This window comes from Heterocephalus glaber, unplaced genomic scaffold (assembly GCF_053883595.1).
Source record: "Heterocephalus glaber isolate CG9 unplaced genomic scaffold, H.glaber_assembly_v1.0 deba00000621, whole genome shotgun sequence".
In the NCBI taxonomy this organism is placed as follows: Eukaryota; Metazoa; Chordata; class Mammalia; order Rodentia; family Bathyergidae; genus Heterocephalus; species Heterocephalus glaber.
In genome coordinates, this window is record NW_028258153.1 from 22545761 (window position 1) to 22564247 (window position 18487).

An 18487-nucleotide genomic window follows, 5' to 3' on the forward strand; every position below is an offset into this window, starting at 1 on the left:
AGTAGTGGTTGTCAGGGGCTAAGGGAAAAACTCAATGAAGAATTACTGCTAGCTGGGCATAGTGGCACAAGCCTGTAAACCCAGCTAGCAGAGGATGAGGCAGGAGCATCACAGGTTCAAGGCTAGCCTAGACAACACATCAACACTGTTTCAAAAAAAAAAAAAAGAATTATTGCTAATGGGTATTAAGCTTCTTTCTGGAATGATAAAAAATATTCTAAGATTGATGTGGTGATAGCTGTACAACCATAAAAGCAATGAATTCTGTACTTTGAATTACACAGTATGTGAATTATGTCTCAAAAGTGCTGCTATAGAAAAGGGTATGTACATGTGAATAAAAACTTATAATATATAGAAAGTTAAAATTTGCAACAATTACAGAACAGAAATATAAACAATCAGGTTGAAATTGCTAAAAGAAGCAAATTTAAGGTTTCTTCAAAAAAGGCCCCAAAGTAGGTACTGATGAACTAAAAAAATTTCCAGTTGGATAACACAGGAGAGGACAAAAGTAAAAAACAACTGAGTAGAACACAATACTGACTGCAAGACAAAATATATTGCAAAGAATTTTAAAGTCCTGCTTCTTCCAAAACTTCAACAAAGCCAATTTGGGCTGCGGTTATTTTCAGTACAACTGGAGAAACTACAAAATTAATACATAATTTTCTAGGAATAGAACCATAAATAAGATACAATTACAAAACATTACTTGGAAAGGACTGATGAAGTCAAACTTTCCATTAAAAAAGCAGAAATTTAAAAAAAAAAAAAAAAGAAATTTATCCAACACGTAGTATCTTTGACATGATCTGCTTTAATGTTTTCAGGAATAGCTTACTAATTCAAAAGTAGGCCAGGCACTGTTGCAATTCATGAGGCCTAGAAGAAAACTAGTTCTTTTTATCAAGATAAAATGATTTTTTATTAAAATAGTCAACTTATTTTTACTATTACTAATAATATGTGTGCACATGTGTGTGTGCATGTATTAGTAGGTATTAAACCCAGGGCCTCCTTACTGAGCTACATCCACAGTTCTGTTTTACTTTTTTTAATTTTGGGACAGGGTCTCACTAAGTAGCTATGTTGACAGGCTGGGTTTGAACTTTAAATCCTCCTGCCTCAGTCTCCCAGGGAGCTGGGATTACAGGTGTTTGCCACCATGCCCAGCAATGATAAACCATTTTAGAGTAGGACAGTGTGAGAAATGCTTTTCTGAGTCATAACCTAGTGATCACATACTTTCATAAAATACTTTTACTATGTGAAATATGTTCTGATATTTCTATTCTTTTTTGTTTTAATTGTTTTCACAGTCCATAAATCAACTCAGAAGCTCAAGATACAAAATTCTTCCAAACTGCAGTAAAAAATTTTATCTTTTTGAATTAAAAAATTTAAAAGTAGTAAACATGGACTCTTATTGCTCCCAACCCCACTGGCTTTGTTAACTGTGAATAACTTATGCAGTAATCCTCTCTGCTAGATGACCAGACCTTTGACTTTCATTCCTGTGCTCATTACTAAAAGAATGTAATGGGGAAGGTGGATGTGGGAGAGTGATCTTCCATTCCCTGCAAACATATGGTAGTGACACATATGTTCATACAACATACATCCACAGAAGTTAGATGGATAATTATTCCTAAAGTTGATACTTCTAATAATTTTCTATAACCTATTATCTTAGCTATAAACTTTGTGTAAATATACCTATAATTGTTTGAGAGAATAATGCAGTTATCAGTTTGGGAAATACAGGTAAGCTTGTAAATAATTTCTCTTAAATTATACTGCCTTACAACTTGCAGCATGGTATCTCTATCCTCATCCTACTTTTCCTCAGTGGGGAAAGAAAACATTTCAGGCTTTGATAAAAATTAAGTTATCCAGGCTGCCATTCCATGCTCCTAGGGCAGAGAAGGTGAGCCAGTCCCACCACCTGGAAGGAGGCTCCCCCGACACCATTCAACACTCCTAGGGCAGAGAAGGTAAGCTGCACGGGCGCCAGAAGCACCCCCGCCCCCATGGAAATGAGAAGACATGTAAACAAGCCTCAAAAACAGTCTTCCAAATCACCTACAGCAACCCCAAAGGAAAACGAGATGGAACAATCTGATACTCAACCACCTGGACTCTCTGAACTGGCAACAAAAGAGGATCTGGGGAAAATGAAATCAGAAATAATCACTCAGATAACAGCAAAGATTGTGCTCATAGTGCAAAACATGATTTATAAATCTAGAGAGGACACAGATGAAAAAATAGAGGATCTGAGGAACATGATGGAATGCCAACATAGGAAACAAATGGAATCCATAAAACAGATGCAAACAGATTTCCAGGAGATTAAAAACTCCATCGAAAGTCTACCCTCCAGAATGAGCCAATGTGAGGACAGAATTTCAGGTATAGAAGATAAGATTGCAATTAGTGACCAGGAAAAGAAAAATTGCTTTAAAATTGTAAGGGAACACGAGAAATCAATCAAGCAGCTGCTAGACGATGCAAAGAAGAATAACATAAGACTGACTGGAGTCAATGAAGAAACAGGAGAGAGTGCAGATGACATAAAAAAAAACTCTTCACAGAAGTGATGGCAGAAAACGTCCCAAACAGGGGAGAAGAACTTGACATACAGATAAGTGAGGCATATAGGACTCCAGCTAGCCTTGATCAAAAAAAATCTACACATAGGCATATAATAGTTAGGATTCCAGAAACCCCACAGAACAAAATTCTACAAGCAGTGAGAGAAAAGAAACAAATCACAAACAAAGGAAAGCCCGTCAGAATCACAGCAGACTTCTCCATGCAAACCCTCAAGGCAAGAAGAGCTTGGAGTGATGTATTTCAAGCCCTAAAGGAAAACAGCCTCCAACCCAGACTGATGTACCCTGCAAAACTATCTTTCAAAATGGATGGAGAAATAAGATACTTTCAAGACAAAGAGCACCTTAGGAACTTCACAAATACTAAACCAGCACTCCAAAAAAATTTTAGACAATACCCTAGGAAAAGACAATGAGGATCACAACCCCAGGAGCCCAGCAGAATGAATCCACTGGGCATGACAAATTAAACACAAAGGGGGAGAATCCAACAAAAAGTCATGACAAGGCTTTTAAAACTTTTAACTTCATCTCCCTAATGAGTGTATAATTCAATCTTGTTATTGTACTGATTAGTATCTTTCTGATTCTAGAGTTGCACACCTTTCCTTGTGCTGTACTGGGTATTTATCATCTTCTTATGTCTACTTTTTAATTGGGTTGTCTATTAATGAGCTGTAAGAGTTCTTTGCATATTCTGGTCACAGGTTATATGCATTGTAAATATGGTCTGTTTAAGAACTACTTTTCATTTTAATGATGTCATTTAAAGTTCTAAATTTTGATGGAATCTCATTTATCAATTTTTTTCTTTTATACATCATGTTTTTTGTATCCTAGGTAGTTCTTGCCTACCCTGAATTCATAAACATTTTCCCTTATAATTTCTTCTTAAACCTTTATACTTTTAGGCGTTCATATTTAGGTTCATAGATCCCTTCAAGTTATTTTTATGTATGGAAATAAAGGGTTGAGGTTAATTTTTTATATACAGATACCAGGTGTTCTAGTGCCGTTTGCTGAAAACACTCTCTTTTCCTCGGCTCTTGAATTGAGTTTATATTCTATCAAATGTTAATGTTAAATAATCTTTCAAAACTCCGTGGACCATATATGTGTGGTTCTATTTCTAGATTGTTTTATTTCAATGATCTATATGTCTTTCCTTACACCAACACTGCCTTGATTACTGTTGCTTTAGAAGAAGTCTTAAAATTAGGTACTAAATATCTTCCAACACTGTTTTCTTTTTCTTTTTACTTTTCTAGGTCCTTTGTACTCCTACATAACTTTTAAATTTCAATATCCAATTCTTCATTTATAGCAAGTATACACAGACCTGAATTATTTTATATACCTTGTGTTTTCTAATCCTGCTAAATTCACATACAAGTTCTAGGGCTCCTAGAGATTTCTTAGTATTTTCTCTGTAGATGATCATTTCATCTACATATAAACAGTTTGCTTCTGCTGTGCCAATCCTATCCTAATTGTGTCATTTTACTGCCAGACTATTTTGGTTTGGGCCTAGGTTTCAAAGTTTAATGGACAGATGAAGAGTAAGCATATCTGCCCTTGTTCCCCACCTTAAGGAGAAAGCATTGTATCTTCTCCATTCATAGAAGGCATTTTTGCTGGAAGTATGGAGTACATGTCTTTAATCTATTGAGAAGGTTCTGTTCTACTTCTAGTCTCCTGATAGCTTTTACCATGAACAGCTGTGGAATTTAGTCCAATACTTTTTCTCCAACTAGTGACAGGATCATATGGCTTTTTCCTTTCCTCTGTTAAAATGATGACTTTTGAGGGTGGATCTTCCAAAGCTGAACCAACACTGCCATCCCTATAATAAAACCACTTTCTACATCCTGCCAGATCTGACTTCTAATAGTTTGTTTTGTTAAATTCCTATCTATGTTCATACTTTTTTCTTCTATCATCTTTATCCAGTTTTAGGATTAGTACAATGTTGATTTCCTAAAATGAGGGGAGAAGTATTCCTTTTTTTTTTCTGCTTTAAATGTTTGATATAACTTATCAGTTAAAATGTATATGAGCCTGTTGTTGTCATATAGGTAGGTTTTCAAGCTAGGAATATACTTTCTTTACTAGGTGCTATTCAAATTTTATATTTCCTCCAGAGTTAGTTCCATTAATTTGTCTTCCAAGGTACTTCTTAGAAGTTATCAAATTTATTTCAAAACAGATTTTTGAAATATGCTTTCTATATTCTTTTAAATTCTGTAAAAACCCGTGGTAATGTCTCCTAGGTCTTGATATTTTAATTTTCAAAATGTATAATTGATATTGTATAATAAATAGGAAGTAAAGGTCTAAAGGAGCAGGGGAAGTGGGAGGGGTAGGGGAAAGGAAAGAAGGGAAAAGAAAAAATATGAGAAAAGAAAAAAAAGGAAACAAAATCTTTGCAAAAAGGGAAGGGTGGAGAGAGTGAAGGGAGGGCAAGGGAAGGGGAAAAAAATAAGAACCAAGACACTCGTGTAATGGTACAAGATCCCAATGATGTATGTAAATGTATTTTATACCTAAAATGTACCAATAAACTTAATGGGGAAAAAAAATTATCCATTCTAATAGAAAAAAAAGAACTATGCTAATTAGTACCACCACTGGAAATGCCAAGACTTCAATTTTGGGTAGGCTCTGGGCCCTGGAGTTAAGCCTTAGGACCTAGGCCACGTTCTCAATCAGGAGAATGTTACTCTCTCCTCCAAAAGCTACTTACGTCTGCTCTTCTCTATTATAACCATGATAACTAAGATTCTGCCTCTTATGAACTGAGAATTAGTCTTAACCTGTTATTATAGGAATACTAAAATCTAAAGGCTTCAAAATTGTGTATATTTTTTGGTGGGAAATGGGCACAGCTTTCATCTTAAAGGTGAAAATCTGGAAGCATGGTAGATATTGTATACGAACAAACCTGATGCATATCTCATCTTCAAGCAGAGATGTTGGCTATCCTACAACTATATCATTTCCTTAAGGAATTGAAGCATAACTTTAATCCAGTTAAAATCACTGCCAATTCCTCTAAAAAGCATCTATTAAGTAGAGGACATAATAACATCAAAATTCACTATGAAACAAAGAAAAAACAAATTCAGGTTAGAGAGAGTTAGTCTAAAATACAAAATATTATTCATCATCTAGATCACTACTGGATGTACCACCAAATGGTAGGCAATTTGTCTGATTTTATAATGCTAAAGTTAATGAAAAGACCAGTCTCTCCCTTGTCAGGAGTTCAGGTGGGTCCAGTGATATTACTGGGTTTAGCCAAGACCACAAGGCAACTCTGTCCAAAAGACTAGATTTTTTAACAATTTAGAGTTTTCTTCAACCTTCTCAAACTATTTCATTATTGTCAAAGACATGATGAGGTTGACCTACTATATGAGATTACTATAGACTACTATAGACTGGATGGCTTACAACAACACAAATGTATTGTCTCAGTTCTGAAAGGTAAAAGTCCAAAATCAAGGTGTTGGCATGACTATGCTCCCTCTGAAACCTGAGGGGAGAATTCTTTGGCTTTTCTTTCACCCAGCCATCCTTGGTGTTTACTAGCCATAGATGCATCACTCCTATCCTTGCTTCTCTTGTCATGTTTCGTGTATGTGTTTCTTTTTCTTTCTTTTTTTTTTTTTTCCCCAGTACTCAGGACCTTGCACTTGCCAGGCAAGCGTGGCACCAATGAGCTAAATCCCCGGCCCTCCTCTATGCATTTCTATCTCCATTTCTTCTTATAAGGACACCAACCATACAGGACTAGGACTTCATCCTTTCTTGACTAAGCCTGCAAAGACCAACTTCTTAGTAAGATCATGTTCAGAAGCACTGAGGGTTAGGACTTCAATATACATTATGGGTGACACAACTGAACTCATAACAGTAACTACTAATGGCCATCCACAAGCTTATTTTATATATAATTATATGTTCAGATGTCCATTTTCCTGCCAAGACTATTGCATAAAACTGCAATACTATACAAAGTAATTCTAACTGTAGCATAATCTTGCCCTTTGTAAGAAGGTAAACAGAATGGAAAAGGACAGATTACCCTATTTTCTAATGGTTCTTGAGCTAATCAATACTTTAAAAATGACTATGTCTTTCTTTCTTTCTTTCTTTTTTTTGGTACCAGGGATTGAACTCTGGTCCTTGCACTTGTAAGGCAGGCGGTGCAACCACTGAGCTAAATCCCCAGCCCTAAAAATGACTATTTCTAAGTGGAAGTTGTGTCTATACATCTTTAACATAAATAAACTATACTATAATAAAACTTAAAGAGCAACTTCTAATCCAATTTGAAGGAGACAGGGTCTCATTATGTTGCCTAAACTAGTCTTAAAGTAATCCTGTGCCTCAGGCTCCCAAGCAACTGGGGCCAGAGACATGCACCACCTTATCTAACATCAATGGACACTTTTAATCCTTTCATTAATTATGAATAAGACATTTGGCATTAATAATCATACATTCCTCTTTTGCTTTTAATCTGATTTTTAAATCCCAATTTTCTTGTCTCTAGCTACTTCTTCCTCTATTATGCAAGCTCGTCTACCCCCATGGCCTTCCTAGGTGTTAGTGATTGTCATGGATCTATTCTGAATACTGTTCCATTCACTTAAGTCTATCCCAAGAACAAGGCACTGGTTTCACAAACCAACTGTTCTCTAATGACTTGGAAATCTCAATCTGAGACCTTTTTTCTGAGCTCCAACATGTGTATCAAATAATCTTTTAGATATTTCATCTTAGAATATCCATAGCTTTCAATTTCCAAAGGGAAAAAATGTATTTCTAATAGTCCTATGATGGTTAACTGGCTAGGGATGCTCAGATGGCTGCCAAAATATTAGTTCTATATGTCTGTGAGGTGTGTCCAGAAGAAATTAGGGTTTGAATCAATAGACTCCTCCCATCAATCTGGACAGGCATCATTCACTCTGTTCAGGGCTTGCATACAACAGTAAGACAAAAGGTAAATTCTCTGGGGCTTCTTGAGATGGGTCACTGATCTCCTATCCTTAAAGAGCACAGCTAAGGACTTTGGGGGATAGATGAGAACCCCTTCCTCCTCCCCTAGTTCTCAGGCCTCCACCCTTGGGCTAAGAGTTATACCATTAAAGCCCCTTTGGGGGAAAAAAAAAAGTTCCTCTGGTTCCTTAGGCCTTCACAGTCAGACTGAATTACTCTATCAGTTTTTCTAGTTCTTCAGCTTGCAGATGGCTTATCATGGATTTCTTGGCCGCTGTAATCCCATGAGCCAATTTCCATAATAAGTCTCTTCTGGGAAAGAAAAAATATGAGAAAAGGAGAAAATGGAAACAAAGTCTTTGTAAATAGGGAGGGGTGAAAGAGTTGAAGGGAGGGGAGGGGAATGGGGAAAAAATAAGAACCAAGATACATCATGTAAAGGTACAAGTTTCCAATGATAAATGTAAATGTACTGTATATCCAAAATGTACCAATAGAAGAATTTAAGAAAAAATATCTCTTATCTATCTATTTTTTCTGTTGGTTTTATTTCTCTGGAGAATCTTAAGCATTAAAGATCTTAGAGGTACAGTAATGATGAAATTCAGACATGGGACTTGCCTGGCTCTAGGACTAGCAAAGCAACACCTTGAATATCCTAAATGCTACCTTGCTAGTTGGCAGATGGCTGGATAATTTTCAGCCTCAGAGAGCTATGGAATAGGACTAGGTGAAACCTCAAAACTGAAGGGGAATTGAACAGTTGGGTATCATTTTATCATTTTAGTGTAAGGAAAAAAACAAATCTCTGCTGTCTTTGGTATATTTTTAAGGTGAAAGTTTGTGAAATAAATGCCAATACTGTATGATAAAATGACTTTAAATATTTTAGTTTTAGACTGAGAACAGATACACACATATCTGTTACACATTAGTTAACACTTAATCTAGGATCACTTTAGATTTAAAATTATAAAATCAAAAAATGAAGAGTCAACAAAGACTACAAAGAAAGAAAGAGGTCATGACTTATACTCAATTCATTATTTATGATAATTCAAGGTTTCTTAACTTCAGCGCTACTTCACATTTGGGGTCAGAATTATTTGTTATGGGGGCTGTCTCATGCATTGCAGGATGTTGAGCAGCATCCCTAGCTTCTATAAGTGCTAACAGCAACCACTAGTCACAACCAAAAATGTCTCCACACATACTACCAATATCCTGAGGTCCAAAATCGTCCCTGGTAAAAACCACTATGATAGGTATACCTGGTGTGGGGATTTTGGATCGCTGGAACAAATGAAGAACCTGGAGACATGAGTTGAAATGATGTTACTCAAGTCACACAGGTTTCCCATCTCTCAGGAGTGTTTAAGTTTTTGAAAGAAAATCCTTATAACTTCTTAAAACAAATTATTGAATGGCCTGTTGTTGTAAAATTAAAATCTGGAGTGGATTCTCAAGGGGTCTTGGCTTGCCTGGATGGCCACATAAATATAGCTCTGGAGCGGACAGACAAATATGTAATGGACAGTTGAAGAATAAGAACAGGGATGCATTTATCTGAGGAAACAAAGTGTTACACATAAGGAGAAGAAGAGAAGCATACCAAGGAAGCAATTCTTTTTATAGTTGGATATATTTTTTATGAAATATTTTTAATTTTTTGGGTTCTTTTATGATGTAACTTATCCTGTTTTCATTGTGACTTTTCACTGGCTTATGAGATACATGTATAAAATTATAGACTGAATTATTAAAAAAAACTATGATAATAGAATGAAACAGCATGATATAGAATATGCTCAAATAACTGGTAAAAAAAATCATTAACACTTGTTAAATATTACTGATTTTTCTACTTATATGTGAACATGGGCAATCTTGGTGATCTAAAACTTAATAGTATTTTAAACTACAAGATGAAAACATGAAAAGCTTTAAGTCATAAAATGAAACAATATTTTGAACTGTAAAATAAAAAAGCATACTTATATTTATATATCTTAAACATACCTCTGAAAGGACATAAGAAACTAATAAAAATGACTGCAAAGACTTTTCATTGTACACCCTTTTGTACTATTAGAATGTGTTTATCATAATCAACTTCATTAAGACAAATAAATCTGAAAAAACAAATATATGTTTTAAATGTTCATTTTTTAAAAGACATTTAAATTATCAAACTGTTATATAGGTTTCTCATTTTACAAGTTAGGATAAAAGTTAGTTGACCATGTTACTGAAAAACAATATAAAAAAATTATACCCAGGTTTGTATTATTCTTAAGACTCAGTGGCAGCATCAGAATACTCTGAAAAAAACTGTTTCAAGTTGTTATTTTATAAAATGCTTGAATACAAGTATATATTTTGCTAGATGCAAAATTCTTGTGACCTCAAAAAAAAACAACAAAGCACAAGTATATACTGCTGAAGGACTCATCAATTTGACAAACTGGGCAAAAAGAATGGGTCAAATTGCTGTATTAGTAACATCAAAATTAGTAGTAAAGAAGACCTAAACTAGGTATGATGGCACAGGCCTATAATCCCAGCATTTGAGAGGCTGAGGAAGAAGCATTGAAAATTGAAGGCCAGCCCAGGCTACATAGCAGGTCCAAGGCTAGCCTGAACAATGCAGCAAGACCCTGTCTCAAAAAACAACAATGAAACAAAACAAAAGAAAAAACCCACCTACTTAGGCACTTAAATACACATCATCAGTCTCATTCTATGATGCAATTAACTCATTCGACAACTCTTGAAAACCTACATATTCCAAGTCCAAGGAATATAAAAATATTAAATAATTCCTACCTTTAAGAACTATATAATCTAGGGCCGGGGATTTAGTTTAGTGGTTCCACTGCCTGCCCCGCAGGTGCAAGGACCTGAGTTCAATCTCTGGTACCAAAAAAAAAAAAAGAACCATATAATCTAATGCAAAAGATAATCATATAATAATAAAACATAAAACAAAAGAATCTAATAATTCATTCTATAGACTGAGTTGTGCTCCCCCAAATTAGAGCTCTTACCACATTGTACATTTTTTTTTCTCCTATTAGACAGTGGGGTCACTAAGGGCAGAATTTCTTTCTTGAATTCATGAAGAATATCTTTTTAGTTCTAGTCTCTAGAATAGTGGCTAGCACAAGAGGTAACTGTGTTTTTCTGTTTGGGCTGCCATAATAACATAGGTGGATTAAAAAATAGAAATGTATTTTCTCATAGTTCTGGAGGCTCCTAAGTCCAAGATAGGGTGCCAGCTTAGTTGGGTTCTGGTGAAGGATCTCCCCTCCTTACTCCAATTGTAATGGCTTGTATCTAGATGTTCCCCTAAAGTCTAATGTGCTCATAGGTGGGGCTTTTGGGAGGTGGCTGGATCACAGGTATGTGATGCTAGATTAGGGTGTGTGATACTGGGATTAAAGGTATGTGATAACTAAATTGTTTTAGCATAGCTCTGAGTGTGAACAATGGAGGCCTGGGTGTGGATAGTACCACCCAAAAGGCTTATAGCTTGGATGGGATAAAAGAGAAAGGGAGGCTTACTGCTTGCTGTCTCCTGCCTGTTCTGCCATGGACTGCTCCTCCTCAGTCATGCTCCTCTGCCATGCCACTCTGCATTGGAGCCAGCTGACTATGGACTGAAACCTCCACAAATTGTGAGTTAAAACAAACCTTTCCTCCTCTAACTTGTGGGTGTTGGGCATTTTGTTCCAGCAAAAAAAAGTAACTAAGACATCAATGGTACTGGGTGAAGACTCCAACCTTATGACCTCATTTAACCTTAATTATCTTTCTCCAAATACAATAGCACTGATGATCTTTCAAGAATAGGAAGAAAGATTCCTCTTCTCTCTCACACTGAGGAAAGGCCATGAGTCGGCAGCAACTGCTGCCATCTCAAGACAGGAACAGATCCTTCACCAGAACCTGACCATGCTGGAACCCATTCTCGACTTTCAACCTTCCAAACTGTGAAAAAATAAATTTCTGTTGTTTAACTCATTTGTCTTAGTCACTTTGTCATCACTGGGACAAAATATCCAACACCCACACCTTAAAGAAGAAGTATTTTGGCATACAGCTTCAGAGGTCTCAGTCCATGAACAATGAAAATAGTCTAGGGAAAAAAGCTCCTAATGTCATGGTGGCCAGGAAGCAGAGACAGTAAAGGGAGGAGTAGGAGAACAGATATGTTCCAAACAAGCTCCACCTCGTAATAGTACATTCAGCGATGGATTCATCAGTGGGTTAATCTACTGATGGTTACAGTGCCCCTACGATCCAATCACCTTCCAAACACATGAGAATTTGAGGGTACACCCACATAAACAATAACATTCTGCCCCTGGCACCCAAAAACTCATGTGCATTTCTTCATGCAAAATGGATTTAGTCTATCTCTAAGAGTTACCAAAGTTTTAATAGTTTCGATGTTGCTGAAAAGTCTAAATTCAAAGTCTCCTCTGAGACTCAAAGTAAACTCTTTACCTCTAACATAAAATGGCACAGGATAAACATTCCCATTCCAAAAGGGAGGAATAGCGGGATAGAAAGAAATCAGACCAAAACAAGATCGAAACCCAGCAGGGCAAACCTTAAATCCTGTAGGCTTCATGTCCAGCTCCTGGGGCAGATGGCGGCAAGATGTTAACTCCAAAGGGGTTGCAGAGCCCACCTCTGTGCCACCTCTGGTTGCAGCCCTCATGGCCTCTCTCTTGGATTAATCTACTCACATCTTATGGTTTTCCTGAGATGTTCCCTGCTTTTCCAACTTCCTGGGGTCTCCACTGCACTTTTAGCTTTACTCTCACAGCTTCTTACAGTGCCCTTTCTGGGGCAAACTGCCTGGCCTCTCAGGCCTTCTTCTGAAATCTAGGTAGAAGCATCCTTAACTCACAACTCCTGCATTCTGCATCCCCTAATAATGGCACTATAGGAATGATGCCAAGGCCTGCTGCCAGCTTGAGCAGTAGCCAGGTTTCCTTGGTCATGGCCACAGAAGCCTCCTAGTGCCTGGATTGTTGAGCACTGTAAAGTGAATCCAGAGAACCAGTTTCCTATATGGCCCTTTTTGACTAGGTTGCCCTAGGGGTGTCTCTTCTCAAAGCAGTCTCTCAATGGAGTTTACCTTTACCATTTGTACCTTTGACCCAGCGAAGGATGGCTCTTCACTGATTCCCGAGATACCCTCAAGCCATCTTTACTAATGTTCTGATCCAAAGTACTTGGGTTCTTTTAAATTCTGAACTTTTCAGCAACCATACTTCCCTTTGCCTCAATCTTTTTTTTTGGAACTGTAATGCTTTTATTATCAGAATATATGAAACAATGATCCTTTTGTAATCCTGTAATATAGCCTCAGATTCTGAATCACAAATGTGATTCTGTTACTGCTGCTTACAACAGAACAAAAATCCTTAGTTTTCATAGTTCAGATCTAATTAACAAGGAGAAATGTGTAAGTTTAGACCTGAGATAAATGTCAATACACACAAACCATATTACATTTGAACCTCATTATATAAACTCCGAAATAACTAAACTTGCAATTTAAAAATACTAATCTTTTAACATATTGATCAACTCATGAAATACAGAAAGTATAGTGTAGTTGCTTCCTTTCTGGCAAACCTACTTTTCAAATGGGCTTTTTGCTCCTGATTCTCACTATATTTCTGGCTGAAAGTAAACAAAAGTGAGCATCACACAGCATGAATGTTGGGCTGCCTTGAAATTTCCTCCACTAGATTAATTAGTCTGCCACCCTAATCTCAGTCTCCCACAAAGTCTCAGGACATAGACAAAATAGGGACAAAATTTCTGCCAGAGCATAACACACATGACCTTGAATCCAAATGCTAATGGGAGTCTTTATCCCCAGCTGAAACCTCTCAAACCATGCCTTTACTTTCCGCATTTCTATCAGCATTCTGGTCTTCCGAACTCTGACCAGTATCACCTATCAAGCTTGGCTTACAGCATTGTAGGGTTTCTCTAGCTGGCATTTCCAAACCTTTCTGAACTCCTTTCATGAACTACTTCCAAAGGCTTCTGAAACACACAGTCAGGTAATCACCAGTGAGCCCACTTCTCTAGTTCCAAAATCTGTCTTGGTCACTGTTTTGTTGCTGGAACAAAATACCTGACAATCACAAATTAAAACAGGAGAGGTTTAGTTTGGTTCAGAGTTTCAGAGATCTTGGTCCATGCATGGTAGAAGGGTCTGTCAGAGGAAAGCTGCTCATGTCATGGCAACCAGGAAGCAGAGAGAGCAAAGAGAGAAACCAGGTAAAACATTCCCTTCTAGGTCACTCCCTCAGTGATCCACCTCTTCTGACCAGGTCTCACTTCCTAACAGTACATTCAGCTATGGATTCATCAGTGGGTTAATCCACTGAATGGTATAGTGACTCCATGATCCAATCATCTTTCAAACGCGTGAGGACACCCCAGATCTAAACCATAACACCATCTATTCTATGGTATTTTTTTAATGACAGACCAAGGCAACTAATAATACCTATTGTGCCAGTCACTATACAGGAACTAGAGTTTAAAAGATTAAGAGTTAATTAAAGGGCCGGGGATTTAACCCAATGACACCATGCCTACCTCACAAGCACAAGGTCCTAAATTCAATCTCCTGTACCACAAAAAAAAAAAAAATCCCATTTTTTTCTTTGGGCTGGGGATTTAGCTTAGTGGTGCCACTGCCTGCTTCGCAAGCATAAGGTCCTGAGTTCGATCCCTGGTACCAAAAAAAAAGTTAATTAAAAAATAAAACTCTGCTTTCAAAGAATCCACTAATATATAAAAGAAACAAAGCACAATGTGGTAAGTATTCTAATCAAAGTAAGAAAAGATAATTTGGGGCTAGCAATGTAGCTTGGTGGTAGAGCATTTCTCTAGCATCCCTAAGATCTTGTGTTTGATACTGAAAGAAAGGGGGGAGAAGAAATACTGAAAAGAGAGGATGAAGGGGGAGGGATAGGATGGACGGGAAGGGAGGACTTTAACAAACCTAATATTGCCACATTCCCATAGGGAAAACAAAGGAATATTAATAAATGTTAACAGTGCAGAAATATAGCTGGAACTGAATTATGATAGAAAAATAAGGACTCAAACCAAAACAGGAGAAAAGGAAATTCCAAGCAAGGGGGCTCTCATAGGCAAAACTCTGAAGAGACTGTGTTAAGTTCCAGTAACCATAAATAGTTCAGTGTTGCTGGAATGTAGAATGGGGGAAGGACTAGTAGGAAATGATGCTGAAAATGTAAGCAGGAACCAGATGGTGGATGTGCCATGATAAGAAGTTTGAACTTCATGTTGTAGGCCACAGGGATCCCACTGATGAATATTAAGCAGGGACAAAAAATGAATGTAATTGTATTTTAGAAAAGTACTCCCCCCCAGAGTATCAAAGAGATTAAAGGAGAAAAAGAGGGATAGCCGGGCATGGTGGTGCACGCCTGTAATCCCAGCACTTAGAAGGCTGAGGCAGGAAGATCGCCAGGAGTTTGAGGCCAGCCTGGGCTATATAGTGAGTTTGAGACCCTATCTCAAAAACAAAAACAAAAGCAAACAAAAAAGAAGAGGGGTATTCTAGCAAAGAGAAAGCTATTGCAGTAGTAATACATGGAAAGAACTGATAAAGGAAGAACAATGAGAAAAAAGATAAATGAACCAGAGAAATATTTATGGAGCCAAATGAACTAGGACAGGGCTTGAAGTCACACCAATTTTCTTTTTTTTTTTTGAGATAGGGTTTCACTGTGTAGTTTAGGCTGGCCTTGAGTGCTGGGATACACATGTGTGCCACCATGCCCAACTCAAACCAACTATTTAATTTCCTCAGCCTCTTTAAACACCTCATCTATATAATGGGAATACGAAAAATCCCTCAAGGGTTACTGTGAAGCTTAAGAAAATAATCTGTACGCTACAACTTGTATATACGCTATAGTTGTTTCTAGATGAAGTTAGACAATTACTTTAGAAATGATAGGACTTCTTAGTGTACAGCTGGAAGCTCTAGTGGATACAGATGTGAAAGTTAAGGGAATAATCAAAAAGTAAAGATCACTCCTCTATTTGTGATTTAGGTAACATGATTAATAGTGGTGTTAATAAATCAGCCAGAAAATTTTAAAAAATGTCATGACAAAAATGAATAAAATGCTATGAGCACATGCAAAAATATCTAGAAATGTGAAAAGGATAATTAATGATATATGTGAAAAAGACAAGATATCAAGAAGTGTACCTTTCAAGTATAATATAAACAGAATTACAGAAACACAAATTCTAAATCTTTCAGTTGTGATTAATTGTACAGAGTGTGTGTGAACAAGAGGGGACTGGATGGAAGAAGCGTAAGGGTAGCAAGGCAGAATGTTATACTCTGTAAACTTTGGTCTGAAAATAGAAGATAGCTCTTCTCTGAGCACGTAAAAACTGACATTGCACTTATACTTGGAAAAGATTATACTGCTCAAAATATGGAAAAACTTCATGAGGAATAGATAGGTAAGTGAAACTGTAAAAGCTCTTATTGGTACAACAGACACATAATGCAATTTTCAATGAGAAAAGTGCTGTGAGCATGGAAAGAAAGTACAAAAGAAGTGAAGAAATGACAGCACAGAAATGAAAAAGTTTTAAGGCTCAGAGAATTAGAAATTCTGTCATTAGCCCACTTATTTTTTTACATAATAGCTTTATTTTTACCTATAAAGGTATCACAAGTTCACTACAAAAACTGCATTGAAATATGTAATACCTCCAATTAATCACTAAATTGAGTGAATTTTAGCTTCAAAACATCTCTAGGCTAAACCTATATATATGTATACTATTCTCTATCCAATGCACTGTACTAGTCTTGTCATCTCTCGCCTGAACAACTCTGACGACTTCTTTACTGGTTTCTCCACATCCTCTCTTAATCTAGTCTCTACGTTATGCAGAACAATTTTACTGTTTAAAATAATACCAAGACATATATTTCAGAGTCTCCCTTTAATCTCAGTTCTAAAACCATTTATTTCCTGCTTCTATCTGTCAAAACAGATTTTTTGGGGGCCAGGGATTTAGCTCAGTGGTTCTACCACCTGCCTCACAAGCACAAGGTCCCGAGTTCAATCCCCGGAACTAAAATAAACCAACAGATTCTTTAAAAAGTTATTATAATCTAGCATGGACGACATACCTAATTTGGTCTATTAGTATGGCTGTTAATCTTATAATTAACTTTATAAGGACTTATAAATAAACGAATCTGATGCTGGCAAAAAAGGGGGGGAGTCAAAGGAAAGAGGGGGGAAAAAGAATTGAGATAACTATGTACTACAAATGTGCACTAATAAAAGTTTTTAAAAACTTTTTGAAGAGGTTTTTAACCCCAAAAGGAGTTTTTTGGTTGGTGTGTTTTTAGACAGGGTCTTACTATGTAGTTCAGGCAGGTCTTGAGCTCATTGCATAACCTGGCTGGCCTTGAACTCCCAGTGATCTTCCTGCGAGTGCTGTGACTGTAGGGAAGCACTGGGATTACGGGCATATGCCACCATGCTCGGCCTTTTTTTTTTTTTCTTAAGGAGAAGAGCCTCTGGCTTCAAACAGGGTTCTGATTTTTTTTCACATTGTCACCTTTGGACTCTACTAACTCTGCAGAAACTAGTTCCTGTTCTACTGCCAACTTCTGGCCCCAAAGTTCAGTTAAGTATAATAATTTGCTTTTCTATTCCAACAAAATGTTAACTTGAATTTTGAGCTTAGCCATGCATATTCAGCAGGCCCCAAACCCAATTTAAATCCAGAACAACTGAACTGGAAGTAATGCTAGAAAGGAGTATGAATGTCTAAGACAAAGAAATAAAATTTACTGAGTTTCTCTGTATAAATTATTTTAATTAATTGTGCTATCCTATTTAGTAAGTATATTTCTTTCAAGTTTAATGTTGTAATTGCTCAGTACTTCAATACATGTATTTTGAACAGATGTCATTATCAGCTTATTTTTTATTATACTTAATAGTTAAGCCTTTTTTTACTTTTTTATTTTTATTTTTTGCAGTGCTGGAATTGAACCCAGGGCCTCCCACATGCTAAGCAGGCACTCTGTTGCTGAGCTACACCCTCAGCTTTTAGTCTATTTTAATTCTTGTTAGATACATCATGATTCCTCTATTAAAAGCAACAAGCAGCATTAGGCAAATAATTACTCAATTTTAATTCTGGGAAAGCATAAAGTAATTATTAAGTAAATATTGTTATGGAAACCTTCACATTCCCTTTGGAACAAATGTATGTCATCACGAACATCATTATCAACAACTCCCCTCCCATACTGGGGACTGAACACAGGGCCTCGAACATGTTAGGAAAGCATCTACCACTGGGGCTACAACACCAATATCCTCTTTTTAAAAATAATTCCTCACAATGCCTTTGGGAAAAAAAAAAGGGAAACACTAAAGAATCAACAGGATACTGTTTTCTTCTGGAGATATTAAATCTATTAAATCTGTTAAATTAGATATTAAAATCTATTAATTAAGATCTTACTTAAGGATGGGCCGGGGATTTAGCTCAGTGGTTCTGACGCCTGCCTTGTAAGCGCAAGGTCCCAAGTTCAATCCCAGTACCAAAAAAAAAAAAAACAGAAAGATCTTACTTAAGGAGAGCAAACTCTGCTGTTTCATATTTCCCACTCAAGGCTGCACTTTAAAATAAAATGGGGGGGGGATAAAATGAAATAAAATTTATTTTAAAAATAAATAAAACCCAATTTTTAGCAGCTGTACCTCAGACAAAGGTCTACTATCTAGAATATATAAAGA

General features: G+C 36.7%; 1 protein-coding gene and 1 pseudogene across 1 annotated transcript in view; one reads left to right on the forward strand and one right to left on the reverse strand.

Annotated features, from left to right (window-relative positions):
• Bmpr2 (bone morphogenetic protein receptor type 2) overlaps positions 1-18487 on the reverse strand; it is a 212612-nt gene that overhangs the window by 116432 nt on the left and 77693 nt on the right. The window lies entirely within an intron of this gene.
• On the forward strand, positions 8884-9195 carry LOC147829390 (U6 snRNA-associated Sm-like protein LSm6 pseudogene; annotated as a pseudogene).